Source organism: Schistocerca gregaria, chromosome 1 (genome assembly GCF_023897955.1).
Source record: "Schistocerca gregaria isolate iqSchGreg1 chromosome 1, iqSchGreg1.2, whole genome shotgun sequence".
NCBI lineage: Eukaryota > Metazoa > Arthropoda > Insecta > Orthoptera > Acrididae > Schistocerca > Schistocerca gregaria.
In genome coordinates, this window is record NC_064920.1 from 589,680,234 (window position 1) to 589,703,955 (window position 23,722).

Genomic DNA, 23,722 nt, shown 5'->3' on the forward strand with positions numbered 1-23,722 from the left:
GTATTCCAGTCTCTGTCTTCCTCTACAGATTTTGTCTTCTGCAGCTCCTTCTGGTACCATGGAAATTATTCCCTGATGTCTCAACAGATCTATCATATTGTCCCTTCTCCTTGTCAGTGTTTTCCGCATATTCATTTCCTCTCTGATTCTGTGCAAAAACTTCCTCACATTATCAATCCACCTAATATTCAACATTCTCTATAGCACCACATCTCAAATGCTTCGACTCTCTGTTGTTCCGGTTTTCCCACAGCCCGTGTTTCACTACCATACAATGCTGTGCTCCAAACGTACATTTACAGAAATTTCTTCCTCAAATTAAGGTTCAAAATGGTTCAAATGGCTCTGAGCACTATGGGACTTAAATTCTGAGGTTATCAGTCCCCTAGAACTTAGAACTAATTAAACCTAACTAACCTAAGGACATCACACACATCCATGCCCGATGCAGGATTCGAACCTGCGACCGTAGCGGTCGCGCGGTTCCAGACTGTAGCGCCTAGAACCACTCGGCCACTCTGGCCGGCTGGCCAGCCTCAAATTAAGGCCTATGTTTGATACTAGTAGACTTCTCTTGGCCACGAATGCATCTTTTGCCAGTGTTAGTCTGCTTTTGATGTCCTTGTTCCATTCGTCATCGTTTATTTCGCTTCCACGGTAGCAGAACTCCTAACTTAGTCTAATTCGTCATAACCTATCTTGATGCTAACTTTCTCTCTATTCTCATTTCTGCTACTTCTCATTACTTTTGTATTATTTCGGGTTACTCCCAGACCATACTCTGTGCTCATTAGACTGTTCATTCCATTCAGCATATCCCATAATTCTTTTTCTCTTTCACCGAGGACCGCAATGTCATGAACAGAATCTTATCATTGACATCCCTTTACCCTGAATTTTAGTCCTATTCTTGAACCTTTCATTTATTTTCGTCATTGCCTCTTCGATGTGTAGATTGAACAGTAGGAGCGAAAGACTACATCCTTCTCTTAAACCATTCTTAATCCGAGAGCTTCGTTCTTGTTCTTCCAATCTCATTGTTGCCTCTGAACACTTCTTCTATTCCGACAAATCCTATGAGTTTGTCTTGATTTTTCTTCAGCCTTGTTTGCATTATTAACCGTAAAAGTCAGACCTGCCTCTACTGTGCCCTTACCTTTCCTGAGGCCAGAGTGATCTTCACCTAACAGATTCTTAACTTTCTTTTCCATTCGTACGGATATCATTCTTGTCAGCGGCTAGGACGCATGGGCTTTTAAGCCGATTGTGTTCTTGCACTTATCTGTCATCATTGTCTTCGAATTTTGTAAATGGCATTTTTCCGAAAGGCTAATGGTAGTTCCCAGTCTCAAAGAGTCCACACGACACCCTAAATAGCCGTTTGGTTTCCACTTCCCGCATGGGTTTTAGAAATTCAAGTGGAGTGTTATTTGTCCATTTTGTCTTGTTTGATCCCAAGTCTTCCAGAGTCTACTAAGTTCTGACTAATACTGGATCCCCTATGTCTTACATGTTCAATTTCTTCTTCTATCACGTCACCATACAAGTCCTCCCCTGACAAAGGCCTACAGTTTACTCTTTTCACCCGCCTGCCTTTTCCTCTGCTTTTAACAATTGAATTCCCACTGCACTCTTATTGTTTCCACCCTTGCTTTTGATCACTGTCATTATGGCCTCCAGAAGTCCAAATCCTGTAAACCTTTTTCAGTTCACACACTGATGGAAATGGAAAGTGTTACACCGTGAAGAAAGAGTCCGATATTTATCAAACTATGAGGACATCTTCCTTACATAATGAGTAATAAATGATAAAAGTTTCAATTCGGAATTATTTTACGTCATAATCATTATTATCATCATCGATATAAGGTACGAAACAGCCTCCGAATGTCATATCGAGGAATGCTTGCCATTCCTGAAACACACGCTGTGTCAGTTCATGAAGATTGCTATAACACAGAATTCCACCGAAATTTCCCGCTGACTGTCTGTACGCTATGCAAGTCTCTGCTGTCGGTGGCATAGTGGTGTCAGTGCTAGATGACGCGTGACAAGTTGAAATATCAAACCAGTTGCCAATAAGCTGTTGCAGGAAGGTTATCTCGTCAGCTTTGATGTACCAAGAGATCCTCTACCTATTTATCGCAGTAAGGCGGCCGCCTTTGCCTGCTGGAGGACGGCCAGCGCCACCACCACAAGGACACACAGCTGCACGTCACGACCTCGGCTCCAGATCATCCTCAACCTTTCCTTTGGCAGACGCTAGTGTCCTTATTGCAAATCTCTCTTATCTTCGTTAGTAGCGATTATCATACGAGTCTGTCATTGTGACACATGTCAGGAGCATAGGAAAATGTCACGTCCTATGCAAAGCCCTCGTAATCTAAATTCCAAGTGGCTACAGTTAAGCTTGCTTTATCTATCAATATTTCTAGCCTACGGTATCTTACATGGTTTAAAAACATCATCTTGCACTAGTCACCGTGATATTGATGCACGTTTCTACATCTACATCTGTACTTCACAATCGTCCATGCAGTTTGTTGCAGAGTGGTGACCACCTGACCGAAATCAGAGATGTAATATTATATATACTTATATCAGTGTGTATATTATTCGTCAGAGATAGTCATTCAACCCTACGATATTGTTGCGGTACAATTCTTCTGAAAGGAAACAACTACACCTACGTACGTAGTCCGCAAGTCACCGTATGATGTGTGGTAGAGGGTACCTTGGAACATTACTATTTCCTTTCCTAATCCTCTCGCGAAAAGAGAGAGGGAAAAGCTACTGCGTATTTGCGTCGTAATTTCTCGTAGGCGCATTAATATGGTTCAAATGGCTCTGAGCTTAGAACTACTTAAACCTAACTAACCTAAGGCCATCACACACATCCATGACCGAGGCAGGATTCGAACCTGCGACTGTAGCGGTCACACGGCTCCAGACTGAAGCGCTTAGAACCGCTCGGCCACACCAGCCGGCCGCATTAATATAACAGGTCCGGTTCTTTATAACAGACATGGCCTAACAACACAATGTACTCAAAATAAGAAAACAACACTAAACTCCATTCAGGTGTGAAGGATCCACGACACGCAGGATTCCAGTCAGTGCGTTGCCTCCAACCCACACAGGCGATCGTCGACGTGCCGCAAACCATATGTTTGCAAAGTAAGCTTGGCACTTGCCAACCAGATTGCACGTGATGTCCGTCTGTCATTGGGCTGCCCGCGGCTGCCAGTTCTTAAGCGAGCCGGCCAGGCTTGCCCCCGACCGATTTAACCTTACACCGCTTCTAGAGATCGGCTCCGGACTGCCGGAGACCCCCAAGAGCGACAACTTGCCAGCCACGTGCACCACAGCCAACTGACTCGGCAGGGCCCTCCAACTCCAAATCAACCGCACACACACCTCGACCAAAGACCTTAGCTCGCGACACACGATCGAATCAAATCGATATCAGCAACCTAAGAACTTAGTAACGTCAGTGGAATGCCATACTGCCAAGATTAGAGCAGCTATAACTCATGAACGTGTCTTGATTTTTCTTTAATCTTGCTTCCATTATCAACCGCAACATCAGGATTGCCTCTTTGGTGTCTCTACCTTTCCTAAAACCAAACTGATTCTTATGTAGCACGTGCTGAATTCCCTCTACCATTCTTTTGTATACTATTCTTGTCAAAAATCTGGATGCATGGGCTGTTAAGTTGACCGTGCGATAATTCTCGCACTTGTCGTCTCTTGCAACCTTCGGAATAGTTGGATGACTTTTTTTTTTTTTTTTTTTCGAAAGTCGGATGGTATATCGCCAGGCTGATACATCCTACATACAAGCGTGAGTAGTTGCCAATTCCCCAATGATTTTAGAAACTCTGATGGAATGTCACCTTTCTGCCTTATTGGATTTTTAGTCTTCCAGAAATCTTTTAAATTCTGATCCTAATACTGGATCCCCTATCTCTTCTATATCGACTTCCGCTTCTTCTTCTATAACGTCATCAGACAATTCCTCTCCCACATAGAGGCCATAAATCTATTTTTCCACCTCTCTCCTCTGCCTTTAACAGCGAAATTCGGATTGCACTGTTACTGTTACCACCTTTTTTTAGTTTTATGATGACCATGACACTTTTTCGATTACAGGCCACATGGTCTGTGAATATACATTCTGTGTCTTTAATGCAGTGGTTTCCACTGCCTTTTGTACCCTCACCCCGTTGATCATTGCTGATTCTTCCACCTTTAGGGGCAGTTTCCCACCCCTAGGACAAGAGAGTGCCCTGAACCTCTGTCCACTCCTCCGCCCTCTTTAACAAGGCCGTTGGCAGAATGAGGCTGACTTCTTATCTCGGAAGTCTTCAAAGTTTGACCGAGGGGGTGTTCGAACACGGACTGAGGACATTTTGATGACTACTCAGAGCCGCTATCCCTCTACCATTTGGGATCATACGAAGAACCCTCAAATGGATGAAGGTTACATAATAATTTCAGTGTGAGTTACGCTGTAATTTCGAATAATTATTATTATTCTTCACAGTGTCATCAAAAGGTAAGCAAATCATGTGTAGGTGCACTGCCATCCACTGACATTACTATACGTGTGGCGTTAAATAAGACACAATTTTTTTCTCTGTTAGTATCGGTTGAAAAAGGCTGAATTTGTGGAGAGATATCGTGAAATATTCGAGCTTCAGCTCCTACACTTTCATGAAGTTCCGATGGGTGGCGGCTCTACATTTCTCATTCACTATGGCGTCTGTAACGGAGCTGCGTTACAAGCAGAGAGGTGTCATTGAGTTTCTATTGGCTGAAAACCAGAGCATTACAGATATTTGTAGGTGCCTGCAGAATGTCTACGGCCACCTGGCATTGAACAAGAGCACGGCGATTCATTGGGCGAGGTGTCTGACATTGTCGCAAACTTAATCGACCTCCCACGTGTCGCCCGACCCTCCAAGGCTGTGATTCCTCCAATATTGGACACTCTCATTCGAGGTGATCGACGGGGTAAAACCAAAGACCTCGCTGCACAGATGAACGTCTGTTTTGGTAGCGCTGTCCACCAGATGGAGTACTCAAAGGTGTGTACCCGCTGGGTTCCCCGCCGTCTAACAGAAGACTGTAAAGAGAAACGGAGGATCATCGGTGTGGCGTTGCTTGCGCCTTTAAGGCTGAACGTGACAGTTTTTTGTCGCACATCGTCACAGGCGATGAAACATGGGTTCATCACTTAGAACTAGAAACAAAACAGCAGTCAATGGAGTTGCGCCACGACACCTGTCCTCCGAAAAATAATGTTAAAAGCCGTACTCTCAGCCGAAAAAACTCATGGTGACGGTCTTCTCGCACTCGGAGAGTGTTATTCATCTTGATGTCTTCCAATAGCGCAAGGCCTGACACAAGTCTGCAGACCCGATGACGGTGATATTTGATTTGTGGAGCGCTCAACTGCATGGTTATCAGCGCCCATACAGATTCCCTGTCTCTTCACTATCCAGTCTCGCCACTTTCCCAAATTATGATGTAACGATGAGGATAACACAAACATCCAGTCCGCGGGTGGAGAAAATCTTCCACCTGGCCAGAAACCGAACCTGGGATCCCGTGATCCAGAGGTAGCAACGCTGGACACTAGACCACCAGCTGTGGACTGCCCACCTGAGACCTCACAATACTTCACTGGGCTGTTTTCCCTCGTCCACCGTACATCCCGTATCTCGCATCTTACGACTTCCATCTGTTCGGTACCATGAGGGATGCACTCTGTGGAAGCAGTACGTGGATGATGATGATGATGATGAGGTTATTGATGCACCACGACGTTGGCTCCGACCTCGACCAGTAGAGTGGTACCATGCGGGCATACATAACCTCCCAGTAAGGTGGCTTAAGGCTGTCGCGTTCAACGGAGATTGTGTTGAACAAAGGGTTTTGCAGCCGAAAGAGTAGGGAGTAATATGGTGTATTGGAATCCTGGATAAAACGTATCTGCTTTCAGAAAAAAATATGGTTCATTACTTAGTGAATGCCCCTCGTAAACTCTTATCATTCTGGTGTTCTATTACTTCTCCAACAACCATGCTAAAATGCAGGCAATAATTATATCAACCCTAACTTTACAACTTATGCGGAACTATGTTACAGTTTGCAATCGCACAACTTGTCTAATTCAAATAGTACCTTGGACTAACACCCCATCAAACGCTAATTTGTAACCCCACCTACTAACCATTTAGAGTAAGACCCATTGTGGACTAAATCCTCAAAAGTCACTAGCCGGCCGAAAATGGGGAAAAAGATCCAGCGCATAACAGCGGCCTCTGTATGGTTTCCTGAAGTATTTACAAATGTCCTGTCGTCCTGTTCCTCGATTTTGTCAGCGTTTTGCATATGTTCTTTCTTCATTGATTCTTCTATCTATTTTTCATCCTTCTCCTATAGTATCATAGCTTAATCATTCCGATTTTTTACAGTTTTCTCATACTCAGTGATTCACTGTCATTCAGTGTTGCGCTCGAAATGTACACCCTTAGAATTTCCTCAAATTACGGCCAGTGTTTGATACTAACTCGTCCACCTTCCTTCCCTCCAGCTTAACTCCAGTTGCTCTTCCATTTTTGTTTCCCTCGCCCCCTAAAATACCTATGATCATGTATGGGATCCCGGTCTCCTCTTTAAACTCCAGACTTACGCCCTGCCGAGCAGTTTTGTCTATCTGGTCGCTTCCTTCCTCTCATACCGTGTTACCTATGTCACCCTCCACAACACCAACTCCCGTATCTTTTATCCCACTGCTGCTATCCCCTGTCCACCTCCTCCAATATGCTCATGACACCGCCTTCCTGGCTCTCTATTGTACCTTTCAACGGTCCCAACGCACCCTTCAAACCCACCTTGACCAGTTCACCACTTGGTGTAACCAGTGGCTCCTTTCTATCAACCCCTCCAAAACCCAGGCAATCGTTGTAGGCCGCACCATCCGCTCCTTCCATCTCCACGATTTCTGCCTCACTAATTATCGTCGTCCCATCCAGCTCACCCCCACCCTGAGACACATTGGCTTCACCCTCGAACCTCACCTGGGCCCCTCACCTACTGACCACCCAGCAGGAAGCCCATTCCCACTGCCTCCTGAATCTCCTGCCTGGCCGGACTTGGGGATTGCATCCTTCCACCATCTTCCACACTTACAAATCCCTTATCAGTCCTGTCCTCTGTTATGCCAGCATTGCCTGAATCTCTGCCACCCACCCACTTCTACAAGGCCCTCCAAATCCTTGGACACCACATGCTCCACCTTACCTTCTGTATCCACCTTCCTCTCTCCACACGACTCCTATATGACCTCATCCCCTCATCCCATTCCTCCACCTCCTCCTTTTCGTCCAACATCTCTGCATCCTTTACACTCTTTTCAGGTTTGATCCCCCAACCCCCTGGTTTCCTCCTTCCTCTCCACCCTCCGCCTGTTGTCGTGCATCTATCGCTGTATCCCTCCCTCTCTCACCTCCACACCCTCCAGCTCCTTCGTCAGGGCAATTTCCAGCACCTCTCCCCTCTCAGATGTTGAACTTCGCCATGACATCTACCCCTCCTTCCAACTGTAGCCTGGTCTTGTTCCCCCCTCCCCAGGGCCCCCTTTTTGCTCTCCCCTCCTTCTTCCAGAGCAATTTTCCTCCTCCCCTCCCTGAATCGCTGCACCCCCTTCTCAGCTGTTTTCCTCTCCTATCCCTTCCCTCCCCAACCCTCCTTTGGCGCACTTCCCTCACCTTGTCCCTCTTTCTCTCTTCTCCTTCTCAATTCCTTTTCTCTTCTCCCCCCTCCCCCCCCCCCTGGCAGATTCTCCCAGGTTTTTATTCATTATCAAGTGTGTCGTTATACAGTGTCATCTAGTGATGTCGTTTTAATTGTGTGCTCGACCTGTATATAGTCCATCCTTGTTCATATGCTTTTTATACTGTGGCCACCTTTTACGTTGATTTCCTTGAGTGTTTTTTTAAATGCACTTCATATTGCCAGCTGTGTCGAATTTTAACTGTCCCCCAGTGCATGTACCCTTATTAGTGTATATTTTAACTCCCTTCATCTCAATTTTCAGTGTTCTTATGTCCCCTTTATATCCCCCTTTTTATGTACGAATCCCCCTTTCTGTGTTTTATAAAGCCATTTGGCTGAAGAGAGGTGGGTTGTGCCACTGGCCCATGTGGGGCAGGGGAATGAAATTACAATAAAGAAATAAAAATTATACTAACAGACTTCTTTTGGCCAGGAATGCATTTTTTTCCTATAATGGTCCACTTTTTGCGTCGTTCTTACTTCATTTATTTGTGTTATTTTGCTTCCACTATAGTAGAATTCCTGCACTTCATCTACTTCGTTTACACCATTTCTGATGTAAGTTTACTGCTAATTCCTTTTCTGCTACCTCTCATTACTTTCGCTTTCTTCGTTTTACTCTCAATCCACATTCTGTACCTAATTACATTTGATGGTTCCTGTAATTCTTCTTTGCTTTCACTGAGTATTTCAACATCATCAGTGAATATTATCGTTGGTATCATATCTTTTATTTCAGCCATTGCTTATTTGATATATAGACTGAATAGTTGGGGCAAAAGACTGCATCCCTGTTCTGCACATTTTTTAATCAGAGTTCTTCATTCTTGATCTTCTATTCTTGTTTTTTCCTTCTTCTGCATGTGTGGTTTTCGGTCCTGAGACTGGTTTGAGGCACCTCTCCATGCTACTCTATCCTGTGCAAGCTTCTTCATCTCCCAGTACCTACTGCAACTTATGTCCTTCTGAATCTGCTTACTGTATTCATCTCTTGGTCTCTCTCTACGATTTTTACCCTCCACGCTGCCCTCCAATACTAAATTGGTGATCCCTTGATGCCTCAGAACATGTCCTACCAACCGATCCCTTCTTCTGGTCAAGTTTTGCCACAAACTTCTCTTCTCCCCAATCCTATTCAATACTCCCTCATTAGTTATGTGATCCACCCATCTAATCTTCAGCATTCTTCTGTAGCACCACATTTCAAAATCTTCTATTCTCTTCTTGTCCAAACTATTTATCGTCCATGTTTCACTTCCATACATGGCTACACTCCATACAAATACTTTCAGAAATGACTTCCTGACACTTAAATCTATACTCGATGTTAACAAATTTCTCTTCTTGAGAAACGCTTTCCTTGCCATTGCCAGTCTACATTTTATATCCTCTCTACTTCAACCATCATCAGTTATTTTGCTCCCCAAATAGTAAAACTCCTTTACTACATTAAGTGTCTCATTTCCTAATCTAATTCCCTCAGCATCACCCGACTTAATTCGACTACATTCCATTATCCTCGTTTTGGTTTTGTTGATGTTCATCTTATATCCTCCTTTCAAGAGACGGTCCATTCCATTCAACTGCTCTACCAAGTCCTTTGCTGTCTCTGACAGAATTACAATGTCATCGGCGAACCTCAAAGTTTTTATTTCTTCTCCATGGATTTTAATACCTACTCCAAATTTTTCTTTTGTTTCCTTTACTGCTTGCTCAATATACAGATTGAATAACATCGGGGAGAGACTACAACCCCGTCTCACTCCCTTCCCAACCACTGCTTCCCTTTCATGCCCCTCGACTCTTATAACTGCCATCTGGTTTCTGTACAAATTGTAAATAGCCTTTCGCTCCCTGTATTTTACCCCTGCCACCTTCAGAATTTGAAGGAGAGTATTCCAGTCAACATTGTCAAAAGCTTTCTCAAAGTCTACAAATGCTAGAAACGTAGGTTTGCCCTTCCTTAATCTAGCTTCTAAGATAGGTCGTAGGGTCAGTATTGCCTCACGTGTTCCAACATTTCTACGGAATCCAAACTGATCTTCCCCGAGGTCGGATTCTACTAGTTTTTCCATTCGTCTGTACAGAATTCGCGTTAGTATTTTGCAGCTGTGACTTATTAAACTGATAGTTCGGTAATATTCACATCTGTCAACACCTGCTTTCTTTGGGATTGGAATTATTATATTCTTCTTGAAGTCTGAGGGTATTTCGCCTGTCTCATACATCTTGCTCACCAGATGGTAGAGTTTTGTCAGGACTGGCTCTCCCAAGGCCGTCAGTAGTTCCAATGGAATGTTGTCTACTCCGGGGGCCTTGTTTCGACTCAGGTCCTTCAGTGCTCTGTCAAACTCTTTACGCAGTATCGCATCTCCCATTTCATCCTCATCTCCATTCTCTATCATTTCCATAATATTGTTCTCAAGTACATCGCCCTTGTATAGACCCTCTATATACTCCTTCCACCTTTCTGCTTTCCCTTCTTTGCTTAGAACTGGGTTTCCATTTGAGCTCTTGATGTTCATACAAGTAGTTCTCTTATCTCCAAAGGTCTCTTTAATTTTCCTGTAGGCAGTATCTATCTTACCCCTAGTGAGATAAGCCTCTACATCCTTACATTTGTCCTCTAGCCATGCTTGCTTAGCCATTTTGCACTTCCTGTCGATCTCATTTTTGAGACGTCTGTATTTTTTTTGCCTGCTTCATTTACTGCATTTTTATATTTTCTCCTTTCATCAATTAATTTCAATATTTCTTCTGTTACCCAAGGATTTCTACTAGCCCTCGTCTTTTTACCTACTTGATCCTCTGCTGCCTTCGCTACTTCATCCCTTAAAGCTACCCATTCTTCTTCTACTGTATTTCTTTCCCCCATTCCAGTCAATTGCTCCCTTATGCTCTCCCTGAAATTCTGTACAACCTCTGGTTCTTTTAGTTTACCCAGGTCCCATCTTCTTAAATTCCCACCTTTTTGCAGTTTCTTGAGTTTTAATCTACAGGTCATAACCAATAGACTGTGGTCAGAGTCCACATGTGCCCCTGGAAATGTCTTACAATTTAAAACCTGGTTCCTAAATCTCTGTCTTACCATTATATAATCTATCTGAAACCTGTCAGTATCCCCAGGATTCTTCCATGTATACAGCCTTCTTTTATGGTTCTTGAACCAAGTGTTAGCTATAATTAAGTTGTGCTCTGTGCAAAATTCTACCAGGCGGCTTGCTCTTTCATTTCGTACCCCCAATCCATATTCACCTACTACGTTTCCTTCTCTCCCCTTTCCTACTACCGAATTCCAGTCACCCATAACTATTAAATTTTCGTCCCCCTTCACTATCTGAATAATTTCTTTTATTTGATCATACATTTCTTCAATTTCTTCATCATCTGCAGAGCTAGTTGGCATATAAACTTGTAGTACTGTAGTAGGTGTGGGCTTCGTATCTATCTTGGCCACAATAATGCGTTCACTATGCTGTTTGTAGTAGCTTATCCACATTCCTATTTTCCTATTCATTATTAAACCTACTCCTGCATTACCCCTATTTGATTTTGTGTTTATAACCCTGTAGTCACCTGACCAGAAGTCTTGTTCCTCCTGCCGCCTAACTTCACTAATTCCCATTATATCTAACTTTACGCTATCCATTTCCCTTTTTAAATTTTCTAACCTACCTGCCCGATTAAGAGATCTGACATTCCATCCGTAGAACGCCAGTTTTCTTTCTCCTGATAACGACATCCTCTTGAGTAGTCCCCGCCTGGAGATCCGAATGGGGGACTATTTTACCTCCGGAACATTTTATCCAAGAGGATGCCATCATAATTTAATCATACAGTAAAGCTGCCTGCCCTCGGGAAAAATTACGGCCGTAGTTTCCCCTTGCTTTCAGCCATTCGCAGTACCAGCACAGCAAGGCCGTTTTGGTTATTGTTACAAGGCCAGATCAGTCAATCATCCAGACTGTTGCCCCTGCAACTACTGAAAAGGCTGCTGCCCCTCTTCAGGAACCACACATTTGTCTGGCCTCTCAACAGATACCCCTCCGTTGTGGTTGTACCTACGGTACGGCTATCTGTATCGCTGAGGCACGCAAGCCTCCCCACCAACGGCAAGGTCCATGGTTCATGGGGGGAGGTTCTTCTGCATATTGTTTATTAATCGTACTCATCTATAGACTTCACCTCTTTTCCTTTGAATTTCGAACACCTAATACCATTTCATACCGTCGAACGTTTTTTCGAAAACAATAAATCCTATGAACATGTCTTCTGTTAAGTCTTGCTTCCATTGTTAGTCGCAACGACAGATCTGCCTTTCCTATAGTCAAGCTGACTGTCGTGTAATAGATCATCAGTTTTATGTTCTGTTCTTCTGTATGTTTATTGTTGTTGGCATCTTGGACGTTTGAACCGTTAAGTTTATTGTGCAATAGTTGTCTCAGTTATCTGCCCTTGCTATCTTCGGTATTGCACGGGTGACGTTTTCTGAAAGTGTGACGGTTTCCTTGAGTTTTTTAAAAATGTAATGTAATGTTAAACTAACAGTGACAAAAATATTAGGACGGAAACAGAAGTACAAGGAGAACACTTCCAAAAACCCATGTTGTCAAATTACATGACAGTTTTGCTGGAAGTAAGGAAGACTTTAAAGGTAAACAAACCAAAAACCACAAGTGCTTAACGCCTTAGTAGACAGGGAAATAATGCTTCCTGAACGCCAAAATGGGGAAAAACAATATAAAACACAAGGGACACGACTAGCTGTAAAGAAAGTTTACAGAGGTTGGTGAAGTAAGTAGGCACACATGTGTAACAGCTACAAAGTATATGACGAGTAATGTTGCTTTGTTTCTCAATGCAATTGAAGTATACACAAAGGTATCCTGGCATGTCTGGTGAATCGAAGAGCTATGACCTATATATGGGGTAACGAACGACTCATTAGATTATGTTTTAACTGATTATTGAGGAGCCCTAACGTTCAGGAAGATTGAGTCTCTCATCTACTCTCGGAGGTGTGACTACTTATATTCTTACATAAAGTAATGACAGTATATGACATTGAAGGAGACTATATATTTTTGTTACTTGAAGTATGATTTTGTAAGTTGGCTGAAAATTATGATGCAAAGTACAATTCCAGCAAACTCTTACACAATAACTCAGTCTGAAGTGTGGATTTGCTAGCGTGAAATTAATAATGTGAAGTTGAAAGAAAGAAACAATGAATATAATCTGTTAGTAAGGAGTATATTCTCCACTGCAGACGCACACACGCACACACGCACACACGCACACATGCACACACACACACGCACAAATGCGAGGTGACTTTACGTGTTTCTTCTTTACATACAAGTAAATAACGCTAGGGCAATATAAGCATTTTGTAGTTATAGGCTACTAAAGAAGTTTTGGGGCAAATTATTTCAGAGATGTGGTAAGACGTAGAACTGAAACAAAATTTTCTCCTTGAAGGGGACTAAACCAAACTTCTAACTTTCTACAGTACTCTACTGAAATTTGATTAAGTTTATGACGGCTGTACATAGTAAAGGTTAGAATAAACGTAGGTTATGCAAGGCAGATAAATAGGAAACACACACACACACACACACACACACACACAAAATTGGTAGTGTTGAAACACAAAGTAACAGAACTAGATCAAGTCTGGTGTGACACCGCCTTTATGCATGCGTGATCAATGAATGACGTCACTCTGGATAAAATTTTATACATTCTTAGTAGTGAACATAGGAGGTAAGTAATAAGTGATTTTGAATGAGCACTTTTGTTGAGCACAATAAACACCTGCACGCAAATTGGAAGCAGTCCTCCATGAAGATACTATTAGGGCCCATACTTTTGCTATAGATTCCATATCTATTCAACTCAATGTTTCTTCTTGTTGTAGAATTAGCTATTTTCGCTTTGTTTGTAAGAAATGTGCTACACAGATTTCTTGCTTGCGTTCAGGTAACTAAGCCTGGCCACTGAGTAGAGTCTAGGTTCTCTTCTAAAAGGCGGTTGGATTTAGTTGCGGGTCGTATACGTAATTCGTAATTATGCTATGTTTCATGTGACATGAATCGAGCGCGAATCATGAATCCTCCCTGTGAAATAAGGGATAAATTTTCATTATGTTCTTGTGTGATAACGGTTGTCGTACTAATAAGTAAATGAAATATAAGCCTACAAGGAAAAATATATTACAATATAAAAGCAATTGAAACGAGTAAACCAGCGGAGTGGACCACCAAAGAACATTACTGAAATTGAAAACTGTATTTCGAAAGTTCAAGCTACCTTAAATATAAAGGCGTTATGAGAATAACTGGACGTTGAGGCAGGAGGACATAAACAGGTGTTTCTGTTACTGTACCAAAATATTAATCACAACACAAAATACGCCAAACTTTAGTGACTCAAACAAACACGACGCACGGCAATGGATTAACTGAGACACACTAACCTTGCTATGTGTATCATGGGGCAGAAGATGTATCACCGTATGAAGATTCCTACGGAAGATAAAATACTAAACGTGTAGCAGTTTTCCTGACGGAGATGCAAGTAGTGCGTTTTGCGTCCCGTGTACAATATAGAATCGCGGGTCGTCGTAATCTTGAAAGGGTTGAGGTCGATGGCACAAGACGAATACCTGTGGAACATGCCACTGTGTTCCGGCTCTTTCTCTCACTCCTGCTGCCACCGGCAACGCTGTCCCACGTGATGCAGCGCCAAGCAAAAACGGCTCCAGTTTGAACTGTACAAATACCTTAACAAAGTTTAAACAGTGCTATTTACCTACAAAGTGACTCCTTAAAAGTAAAGACGCGCTATCACGAAATTTGCTCGCTAACTGTTACATGAAAAAAGATTAATAAAAACGTTTTTACGAGGTGCATTCAAGTTCTAAGGCCTCCGATTTTTTTTTCTAATTAACTATGAAACGTCCCCTTAGAACAATTATACACGACTGTGCTTAAACTGACACACAACAATTTTTAGCGCAACGCAATCTGACTTTCAGTAATCGCTACAAAGAATGGCCCTGACTAACATTAACCTATACGTTTCAAAAATCACTTACCTCACAAAAATCTTAGTTACTCGAACTACTGCAATACAGCGAGCGCCACTATTGCCAGCTAACTAAAAGATTCAAACTACGGAAGGAACTAACTACTGATAGGCATAGTTAGCAAATGAAAGATTTTAATAGAGAACAAACAATGTATTTACCTTAATATCATCAAAAGTCATAATATATTTATATCAGTTCATGACATCCAGTCTTACAAATTTCAAAACTCCGCCATCTCTCTCCCCACATCCACCACGGCTGGCGGCTCACCTCCACTGCGCAACGCTACGCGCTGTTAGCATCCAGCTGCCGCTGCCCAACACTACAATGGCAGACAACAATGCAAACCAGCCACAGACTGCACATGACACAGCCAGTGATTTTCATACAGAGCGCTACGTGGCGGCGGCGTTACCAATAAAAAAAACTAAACATCCTACTTACGTAGCCCCCATGCTCCCCACAAAAAAATTTACAAATTGTTTTGGGCAGTGGCCAATACAGATTTGAAAAATTCTTTCATAATTACAATAACAAAGAAATGAAATGCACACACTTATCGATACAATGTTGGTCAAAAGCTAATATTTTCTCACAGTCCATGAAGACAGTCCTGATCATTCATCAAAGTAAAATTGCAGTGTCTTAATCAAAGTCTGAGTAGTAAAAGAAAATGAACACAGAAGTAGTGGATTTCCATGCAGTCTGGAAGAAGTAGTGTTGTCCTTCCAACGGAAAGACAGTGCTGACTCTTGACATGCAGACAAGTAATGGGCCACAACAGAGCAAACCCACAGCAGAGTCAGTCGAAGTTTTAAAGAATATTGGTAGCTAGGTCGTCACAGAGTAGACCCATTGTAGTCCTGGTAGAGATTACGGTATTGGTGGGCCACCAGAGGTGCAGACCCACTGCAGTCCTTGTAGAAGTAACGGTATTGGTGAGTCATCCTTGTAAAGATGGCCAGCAGCCATCTGTTTGACTGTGCAGGCGCACAATCACCATTGAAGAGTCTTGCGGATAATATAGCAAGTCCATAACCACCACTTATGCACTCACAAAAATTGTTTTTGAAATGTCCTTAGAACCAGCAATGCTGTTATCCAGTCCCTTACTGAATTATTAACACACATGCAAACACTATCAGTCCATACTTCTCACATATTGTCCATATACTATGACCAACAGAAATGTGTGCAGTGAAATGTAATTTACAAGTTACTTAATTTGATGAACTGGTGTCAATTACAATTTTATAACACAAGAATGCAATAACAAAGGTACAAAATACATCTTTAAAGAACATAACAATACAGATAACATTTGCAGTAGTACAGGTTTTACAAAAGAATCGAAATAGCAAATACATCAGTGTTACAAAAATTACGACATAAGTACATACATAAAAGATCAGAATAACTTTTGAAACATCAACTTCACACATGAGAATTAGAACAAAACAGAATAAATAATGTGTAAACATCTTTACAAAGTAAATAACATGTTATTAATGCAAATTATATTTGAGGATAACAGTATTCCTCATCATAGTGAATGTAGCTTAGTATTAGAAAAATTCTGCAACATAAGTCTTATCAGATAAACATATAAAGACTGGTAGAACATAAATACACAAGGGTACACAAACACATAGTGGGATAACAGAAGGAAAGGACAGGGTTTGTTTTCAGTGTAACATTTGGTACTGCAGTCCAACCCAAAACTTCATTCTGTAGATCTTTCGTCATATATCAACATTTGTTTCCACCAAAAATATCCTATCCAAGCATGCTTTCTGTATTTTGTTCACATCCTCTTTCAAAAATAGTTTTTATCCACTGTACACTACTTTTTTTGGCCAAATCATTTCTTATAGCTTCTCAATGCATTTCTTCCAATTCATCACAACTCGTTCTCTTTTATAACCTACCCCATCTTAAGCTAACTTAAAGCTACTGAGTCAGATGCTAAACTAAGGGATGAGGCAATGGAGCAGCACAAAACAATTAATACAAACAGCAATAACAAAAAAAAGGAAATTGGCAAAGCAACCAGCAGTAAATGTAATAACTTATATCTAAACATGACAAACCCACAAGCAGAAAAAAATAGTACACTAAAGATAACAATGCAGGTAATGGAAATGTATATTCACATCTCAATGTCTATGAAATTAAAGTGGCGCACTACAAAAACTAATTCTAAAAAAAATTACCAAGTACTGGAAAAGAAAATTATATATGCAGTTACTCTTACTAGTCACTTCTTATTGTTCTTTCCTTTCCAAGTGCTCCTTTTTTTGAATAATGTGGATCATAAAATTATTATTTAACATATCTCTTGACTGAAAGTTTTCACATTAGCAAATGATTTAATTTTATTTTATAAAACCACTGCTGTAACACAGCTGGAAAACAGATATCAAATGAAACAAGCAACTATGAAAGGCAAAGCATAAAAATATCATTCAATAGTCATGTGACATTTCATAAGTTAGTACAAATTCTCACAACTCTCGTAGAAAGACGCTTGTCATTATCAGATGTGCAGATGTAAGAAAGTATCTTTCCAAGTAACGAGCGTGTCGTTTTTGCGATGCTATCTACAAAGGAATGTCAATAGCGAGGATAGTGGCTTCTTTATTTTTTCTCCACCTGTGCCTCTGAAAGGCACACACTAATGGATTGTTTCCAGGTGGCTGTCGCCCAGCTGGGTGCCCACGACGCATTACGTGCAGGTGGTCACTTAACTTTCTTACTGAAATATTTACGACACCAGTTGCCAGTTGCCGCTACAGTGGCAATCTCATATAAAAAATTTCACAGGTCAAGAATTTGCGTTACAAATGTGTAGAAAATAAAATCCTATAAATATAATAGTGTCCAAAAAATTTTGTCGGCATTGTAATACATTCACGCATTTACATACATTTCATAAATCTTAAAGTATGATTCTCGGTTTCCAACATCCTTTTTCACAAACCAGAGTCCCTAACCACTACTCATTATTCCTTACCTTATTATACATATAAATATTCGTAGACACTTCTTCAATATTTCATCATAATAAATACGTAGCATAATCAAATTCCTCATATAGCATCAGCTTATTGATCATAAACATACCTCAGCAGCATAATACACATAGTCATCGTAATAATAACACCATAACACCTCAGTCAACTCTCAAAATCGTCGTACCTTCCTCCAATAATTTCAAAACCTAAAAAAATTCTCTGCTCATGTCAAAAGTGTCATCTGCCTCAAACGTACTTTAAAAATCACGATCCCATACCAAATACATCATTCGAAGCTCTCATAGTATCACAATGGTTCCGAAAAAATAAGAAAATTTCACAAAGTACAGACAAAATACAATTTCATAAGTGTGAATTTATCCAACTGTGTAATTATGTAAACATCTGTCACTGATGTATTAAAATAAATATTTGTCTCTCTCAGTTAAATGATCAGATAGCTGTGTAATTCTGTGTTAGAGAAATATGGTACCGATGTGTAAAGTTGTATAAGCAAATACCGTATTAGCTAGGGCTCCTTATGCTTGCCAAACACATGGTACACAAAGTAAGAGTGTACCCCCCTGAGGATTAATGTAATTATACCCTCAGGTGTTACAGATTACAGCAATGGAATGAAATGTATCACGAAAAACTTTCTTTGTAATTCAACGATCTTGAAAAATAAATGGTTTAAGTACCAAATTAATCACTCAAATGCGTGCCCTGTAGTGCTAAATGTGCGTTTTGCTGTAAGATAATTCTGTGGAACTGTCGTAGTTATCGTCCTCTGTAAGTAAAGTTCTGCTGAAGTCAATGTACTTACCTCATCATAAACCAAAATGAAATGCTTTCCGTATAGATATCGTAGTTACTACGCTTATTGGCGTGATGAAGTAAGTACTGTACTGTAACGTATTGTTATGCTACAGAAAAGGCTGTCTCATTGTAGCTATACCACAAAGTTACTACTAAAACATGTTTTCCTTTCCAGAAGAATTCAGAAAAACTATGCAGATATAAAACAGATACGCCGCAAAAGCAACATTGTAAATTGTCACTCATTAGTAGCGTCGTGATAAATGCGTGTAGTTGTCACATAAACTAACCACTGTGTCATCTGGTATCTCACAGATAGTACTTCAAATCCAGAATGTATCTTCAAGTAAACCAAAATATTGCATTAAAATCTCATTAGCAGTACCAGTATATGTCCTAAGTATGTAAGCCTGATAGTCGTTATGTAATCGTGCAACTAACAAGCAAGAATGTACAAATACAACACTGTGTCGTCTGTTCACTATAACAATGCATTCGCAATTTCTGTTTAAATAAGTTCTCTTGGTTCTTGACTGGATATTTAACTTCAAACATTGTTGCATGTTAAGGATTTCTTAAGTCTGACAAAGCATACTAGTAATGTAAAGTGAAATGTTTTATGGCAAAGACAAAGTTAAAAAGCAGATTATATTTCAATAAACGGTTTTTCATGTGAAATGTGGTGTAAACCTTTACTCTTCCTAGTACGCAGAGTTTCAACTTCAACGCAATTATCAAGTTTTATACGTCGATAAGGAATGCTAAATCTTTTCTCAAGGTTAGTGTCTCTTGTTATTTTTCTCTGAGCTAGCAGGCGCAGGTGGCTGCCTGCGGTGCGAGTCATTGACTGTTTCTCTGTTGGCGCGCGCCGTTATTGGTATTAGGAGACCTAACGTCTACAAATTCACCTTGACGAGAAGGCCCTGCCCTGTTTGAAGCTCGCCAGTTCTGATGGAATTCAGGTCTGTCGTTTTGTCAGTAGTTTACATAGTTTCTTGTTTGTCGGTCATGTGGTGGAGAATTTCTCCCTGAATCGTAACTGCGCGCTGGACCGTTGCGTCTTAAGTTATTCTGTCCCGCTTGATAATAATTATTTTGGTTTCCATATTGTCTGTTTCTCTGATTGTCTCTGTGATAGTCATTACCGCGGAGAGGTGATCTTTCCCTGTAACAATTACTACTCTGCCAACGGTTGTCATACGGATGGTGTCTGTTTTGGTCACGATTTACGTTGTACGAATAGCCTTGTCGTGTATTATTTCTGTCATCGCGGAATTGTGACAGGTGTGACCTGTAATTGTTGTGCTCCTGTTTTCGCGTTCCGCGATTGTCAGTGTCAATTTCCAGTTCTTCTAACAGTCCCTGAAAAGCTTCAATTTCGTCTTTGCATCGTCCTGCTAAAATAATATGTCGTAAATGTTCAGGTAATTTGATTAAGCAAATGCGGATGAGTTCTGAGGGGCTGTATGGGTTTGAAAGATACTGATTCTTATGTTACATGTCTTCGAAATATTTGACAAGACTGGAAAATTCAGATTGTTCGAAATGTTTCATCATTATGATGCTATGTTTTACTCGGTCTTGTGTAGCTTGAGACCAATATGCTGAGAGAAAGGCACTATAAAATTCTCCTTCACTATGACAATCGTGAATGACCGATCGCATTCTTACAGCTGGTTCATTCTCCAAGTAGCCACACATAAATTCTAATCTGTGCTCTAATGACCAGTTTGGAGGAAAACAATGAGAGAATTGGTGGAGCCACGTTTGTGGATGAATGTCGTTGCCAGAATTCTTAAATGTTTTGAATTAACGTGCAGTAATGAACAGCTTATAGTCAAAATCATCGTGTCGGAGGGTAGCATATCGGTCATTATTACATAGTGTCGGCAGAGACCATCTCAAAATTCGGTGCACCTTGCCAATTGCTTTCATAATTTCCGAAATGCCGTGTGTAATTATTTTGTAGCTGTTCCGTATTTCTGTGTCCCTCATCCCGTATTGGAATGCGAGTGTCCTCTGAAATACGTAATTCTTGTATTACCTGTGTCAGCTGATCTTGTACTTCCCGGATTTCTCTTTGGTGTTGCGTATTAATTTTATTCTGATTTTGTTTGAATTTCCTAAATTGTTCGCACTCTTCTGTATCATTCAGATCATCATCTACCTTTGTAGATAAGTTAGTGAACTGATCTGAAAGTTCGGCTACTTTCTCCGATAGTGAACACATTTCCTCATTGTGATTTTCTGAACCAAGTTTCAGAGTGTCCATTTGTGTTGAAATCGAATCTACTGTGTCTTTTAAGTTTTCCTGAGTTCTTGCAAGTTGCGTAACCGAATCGGTGGATGCAACTGAGTCCATTTTAGCTTGCAAGGTGTCGTGATTTTCTCGAACAATAGTTTGCAGTTCTTTTATGGCTGCTTCATGATTCTGTAATGCATTTTCAAGCCGCGAAAAAATAGATTGAAAATGCTCACAAATTTATGTTTTTACCTCATTACAGATTTTTTGGCATTTCGATTCAATGTTATGTAACTCATTAGTTAAATCTTCACGTGTTTGTTCAAGTGTGGTGTCTAACTTTTCAAGCTTTTGCTGTGTTTGTCTCTCATTTTGTTCCATTGTGTCTAACTTTTGAAGATTTTGTCCCATTTGTTTCTGATTTTGTTCAAGCGTTGTGTCTAACTTTTGTAGCCTTTGTCCCATTTGTTGCATTAACTATAATAACAATGCACTGGTGTGTGAAACATGTTCCTCAGTACTTTTCGGCAGTGCATTTGAACCGGCAATATTCGCATTTTGTAAAGCAGAAAATGTGTCTTGATTTATTTGAGAAAACGGTGAGGACGCAAAATCTGAATCTACACTATTTGTAAGATTGTGTCCTGTCATTTCGGAATCCTGAGGCGAGCTGTTGCCGACCGATCGATCGATATTGCTTCCCTGTTCACTAATTGTTTCACTGCCTACACCATTATTTGCAGCCCGCTCCATTTCCCTATGCACTATTACCAAATTACTACTTTGAACATTAGTTAATTCATTACATGGTGACGCTAACACACTGCTTTCGTCTTCACTGTCATTTCTCAGTTTACTTTGGAGCCTAGTATTACGTTTTTCACACGCCATTATTGTGAAGAGTAAAAATAAGAAAACACATTAACATAGCACTGAAAATAATATCTACTTAATTGCAAGCGCAGCTACGAAATACTTGGTGCAAACCTACATGCATGCCACAACTGTTTTACTGTACAACAATGAAAGACTGCAACTACAGAGGAAATTCTCTCTATAATTACGCGCTAGCCATAAACAAAGGCTACACTAACTACACAAACTACAAGAAAAAGAATCGGAAGATTCCAGTGAGGTATCCCTATCACCTATTTTTACCGATTGAGGCAAGGAGCCCTAAAAGTGAAAATCATTGACTTCAGTTACTTTTCATAGATAGTACCTCCTTCTCATTCAGCGGTACACACGCAAATTACTTAGACAAAAGCACAAACCTGTTCTTTGATATTCATCAAAGACGAAAGTACGCGTAATCTCGTCACTAATATGGTGCCTGTGGGATACTGTGTTCTCAGAATGCTATACAACAATTTCAAACCAATAACAATAGTAGTTTTATTTTCAGGAAGCAAATTGACAATACTTAACCTTCTTTACAGTTCTTTTTATACACAGAGTCCAAGGAAACACTTGATACTGACAGCGTAGCACTAATCACGTTGCAGACTCGGGCCGACTTTGTGCCGCCGAGGCTACCAGGAGCTGCGTTTATGTGCAGGGGGCGCGCCTGGAACGGCGCGGTCCGATTCCGCGCACCATTGGTGGCCGTTTCTTCACTGCCTTCTCTGCTCTTTCGTTTCGCATCTTCGTTCCGGCGTTGGTAGCTACGCCAGAACATATTACTCGCTTAATGTGCAGGAAATAGCAAAATTGCCCCCGCTGGCTGTTGGAGTCTTAATTTACGGATGAACCCCTACAGCAGACATTTGTATGATATCAGCTGTTTCTCCGTGTAAATGGAATCGAATGTTCAATACAAAGCTCAAAAGATTACAGGCGTTTAGTGTTTGTACATTTCTTCACCATCGTGAGAGAATATATTACATAGGATACATAATGTCCTTGAGGAAAGTTGCATACTAATTGCATATCAGTAAAAAAGACGAGGGCTAATAGAAATCCTTCAGTAACAGAAGAGATATTGAGTTTAATTGATAAAAGGAGAAAGTATAAAAATGCAGTAAATGAAGCAGGCAAGAAGGAATACAAACGTCTCAAAAATGAGACTGACAGGAAGTGCAAAATGGCTAAAGGACAAATGTAAGGATGTAGAGGATTTCTCACTACGGGTAAGATAGATACTGCCTACAGCATAATTAAAGAGACATTTGGAGAAAAGAGAACCACAGGCATGAATATCAAGAGCTCAGATGAAAACCCAATTCTAAGTAAAGAAGGAGTATATAGAGGGTCTATACAAGGGCGTTGTTCTTGAGGACAGTTTTATAGAAATGGAAGAGAATGTAGATGACGATGAAATAGGAGAGTTGATCCTGCGTGAAGAGTTTGACAGAGCACTGAAAGACCTAAGTCGAAACAAGGCCCTGGGAGTAGACAACATTCTATTAAAACTACTGATACCCTTGGGAGAGAAAGGCCTAACAAAAGTCTACCATCCGTTGAGCAAGATGTATGAGACAGGCGAAATACCCCCAGACTTCAAGAAGAATATAATAATTCCAATCCCAAAGAAAGCAGCTGCTGACAGATGTGAAAATTACCGAACAATCAGTTTAATGAGGCACTGCGGCAAAATACTAATACGAATTCTTTACGGACGAATGGAAAAACTGGTAGAAGCAGACTCGGGGAAGATCAGTATGGATTCCGTAGAAATTTTGGAACATGTGAGACAATACTGACCCTACG

At 40.9% G+C, this 23,722-nt stretch overlaps 1 protein-coding gene across 1 annotated transcript in view; it reads left to right on the top strand.

Moving 5' to 3' along the window:
* LOC126363112 (uncharacterized) overlaps window positions 1–23,722 on the top strand; it is a 74,292-nt gene that overhangs the window by 818 nt on the left and 49,752 nt on the right.